This window comes from Monosiga brevicollis, genomic scaffold, assembly GCF_000002865.3.
Source record: "Monosiga brevicollis MX1 MONBRscaffold_47 genomic scaffold, whole genome shotgun sequence".
NCBI lineage: Eukaryota > Choanoflagellata > Craspedida > Salpingoecidae > Monosiga > Monosiga brevicollis.
The window spans coordinates 121,117-124,929 of NW_001865084.1; positions in this window are offsets into that span (position 1 = coordinate 121,117).

The window sequence follows — 3,813 nt, forward strand, 5'->3', positions numbered from 1 at the left end:
TCTCATCATCCGAGGATATTCTCTGATTTAGCTTGACTTTTCCTCAATGCCTAACGCTTTTAAGCGTTCATCTCTGCTCATTCGTCCACGCTGGTTCGTTTCTCTACCAAGCACTCCCCTCTCTCTCTTTTTTTTTTCAGATTCCGGCACTACAGGTGTCCTCTGGTCGGAGGAGGTGACCCTGCATGTGTGTGGATGCGTGGATGCGTGTGCGTGTGGTGCGGGCACACGGTCTTCAGCATTCTGATCATCATCTGCTGGATCAGAGCCAACCTCGGGTCTGGCTGCTCTGTGCTGCGACACCGATTGGAAGCCCATCCTTGTTATCGAGATCCGTTGCGCGTTTCATGGTCCAGTAAAATACCGTTGAGCTGTTGATGCGCGAGGAAAACAGCTAGTCCGACGCCCCCCCACCGTTCTCTTGGCGCCTATGGCGCCTGGTGTCGACCTTTCGTGTGAATTGTCGCATCAAGCAAGCGGCTGGTCGCTTCGCTCGTGGGCTGGCCTGCAGGATGGGCCCAGGGCTCAGGTCCCCGCCCGGGGCAACCGCCCTCTCCTTCCTGCTGATCCTCTTGTTAGCATTCGCACCAACTCAACACCTCGTGGCTGCAGGTTCGTTCGTGCATCACCTCAGCTCGCTGGCCCGCCTGCATACATTGGATCACGCCGTGCCACCGTAAACTTGCCCACGCTTTGCAAGTCACCACGCCCACACATGTGCTCTTCTCCTTGTCCTTGGGTCATTGAGAGTCGATCGACCCTGCCCGCTCCTTCTCGAAACACACTCCTAAATGCGTGGTTTCGCTCTTGTAACCTTCCCAAATGATCGCCTGTGCTCTTCCAACACCAATCATGGTTTCAGACCACACATCTCCGCACCTCCACCATCCTGTTACCGGTCACATCATCAGCCCACCTCCTTGTGCCTGCTCCACCCGCTCCATCGGGCACCGATCTGTGTGCTGTCCGGCGTCAGTATATGCCCGCTCACGTATACTTTTGCGCCCATGGCATGGGTGCGCACGTCCCTTCATTCTAGACTGTGCGTGTAGCTCGGGAGAGTACATGTCCGCGTGCGCCAACGACACGCCAACCTGCATTTCCTGCTCGGTTTGCTCAAGTGAACAAATTGCAGCCAAACCTTGTCTAGCCACGCAGGATCGCCAGTGTGTCGAATCACCAGGTGGCTTTTATCTAAAATATGGCTCCAGCCTGCGGTTTGCCATCGCGCCCCGATACAGTCTATCCCTGGCTTCGGTGCAGGAATGTGCCACCTTTTGCCTCAATCTTGGAAGCAACTGTGATGGCTTTGAAACCGAGTACATCCAGGCCAGCGATTCCTTCAGCTGCCGCCTCTACGACAGTGCAGCCACCAGCAGTGCCGTACAGTCTAGTGCCTACGCGCTCTCCTTCCTTGTTGGTGAAGTAAGTGATACTTATTCAAAAAGGCGCTGTGGATGACCCTTGAAGCAGCGCGAGACGCAGCGTGCTGGCCTGGCCCACTCCCGTCGCCCAACATTCATAGATTGCGATCACCCTTTGCTGACTCTTTGCTAGGCACCTTTCAATCCGTCCTCAACCGAGGCACCAACCACACTTGCGCCATTTGCAACGCCTGATGGCTATGCACTTGCTTATCGTGGCGGTACTCTTCAAGGTCTTGAGGGCCAGCGATTTGTCACCGCCACCGATCCAGCGCATATCATCTTCTCAGAGGTTGCAGCCAATCCGGATAACTGCGTTGACGTTTGCAATGGACGCTTCGACTGTCTCGGCATTTACGTGGTGCAAAACACTTCGGACGAGATTGAATGCACTCTCCTCAATCAAACCTCCTCCGAGGTCTCCACCGAAGATTTGCTCAATAGCTACTCTTGGGAAAAGGTACGTCACTCTCAAACCCAGAGCATGCCACACACACAAAAAGTCAAAACAAATGACCGTTATTTTGTACTTTCATGTGTGTGTCGTTTTCATTTTTCTTCATTTTCTTTTCATTTTTTTTTTCTTTTGCTTTGCTTGACTTGTTGGCTTGGCGTTCTCGTTCTCGAGATGAGGGGCGGTCTGTTTGATGTTCCGCTCCTAGCGTGATTGCTCTTTGTTTCTGCTTTGTCTTTTCAGTGGCGTCCCCCCCCCCCCCCCCNCAACACACACACACACACACACACACACACACACACACACACACACACACACACACACACACACTACGCTTTGCTCAGTACCGCTTTCAGTCAATTTGGACCAGTCATCAGCTTGATGCTTCCTTCAGTTGTGCGCATACCCCGTCCTCAATGGGCCATGCCATCCTATGTCTGTAGCTTGTGGTTTCAAGCACCGCGGCCGGAACGACACTTGACCCCGATGTCTATCACATCCCCTACCCCGCCGACTACATCCTGCTTTTTTCCAGTGGAGACTTTGCCGAGCAGCTGAACAGCCCCAGTCGCCGCTTTTCCTTTGATACGAGTGACGTCTTGTCCACTTGGACAGGGGATCGAGACTGCGCCTCCATCTGCAACACCGTGGTTGAGTGTGTGGGATTCATCATCACTTTTGATCCCCCCACCAACGTCTCGGCGGATACGCAAGTTTGCCGCTTGCTTGATAACCTTGGTGGGGACGGGGGTGCAGCTGAAACTGCGTCTTCTCTCTCCTATGCCTACGAGAATGTACGTCAGCCCTATTGACATGGACACACCTCCCAGACCAACTCTGAGGTGGCTCTCATCTTTGTTCTCACACATGCCGTGCCCTCTCGCATGTAGGCTCCTAACATTCCTTCGCAAACGTCGACGACCACTACAACGACAACCACCACGACCACCACCACGACCACCACCACTACGACGACAACCACCACAACGACAACCACGACCACCACGACCACTACGACGACCACCACCACAGCTTCCGTGGCGACGACAACAGCCGAGGACACACGTCTCACGCAGCCATTGCTTTTGACTGGCTCAGTGGACGTGTACCCGGATCGTCACACGACTGCCAGGAGCCAGGCTACCTACCGAGCCGGCCAGTCAGGCACGGTTACGGCCGCAACCATTGAAGGCCAGCTCTCGGTATCCCGTACGCTCACGGTGTCAGCCACTGTACCAGACGTCATCGTGTTGGGGTTGTACCAAAATGCCACGTACAACGATGCGCGAAGATTGGTGGGTGAAATCTTCCTGTTTGATGCCTATGGCAACCCATCTACGTCCGGCAGCAGCATCGTCACGGTGCGCGCTACAACTATCGATGGTAGCTATTCCGCCACCTCTCAAACTCGCATTCAGACGCCAAACGGACGCTACCAGTTCAATCTTCTCTTCAACGAAGCCATGTATTCTCAAGCGCGAATGGGTACCGTGGTCGCTTTTATTGGAACCAACCGAGCCACTAGCTCCGTGATATCAGAAGAAAGTACCTTTAGTGTCATCCCAAGCCCGACACTAACAAACGCCGAAGCATACATTCGCCTGCCCTACGAGGATGTGTACTCCACCGACCTCAATGCCGCGCTCGTTTTTGGTGTCCCCAGCACTGCTGCAAATCAGGCAGCTAGCTCAATCATTTGGCAGTTTTCTACAAACGCTGCCGTGACATTTTCTGCATCATCTCTGCCAGCAGGCTGCACCATCTCCACTGACTTGACAAACTCGCTATCTCGCAACGTTTCCTGCCCAGCAGCTACGGCGCTGGCCGGCACGGCTGCCTTGACCTTCACTATAGCCTCCAGTCAAGCCACAACCAGCCCCACAGTGGTCGTGTCCAGCGTGGCTGCTTGGCGCCGTCTGGCAGACGGCAGCTCAG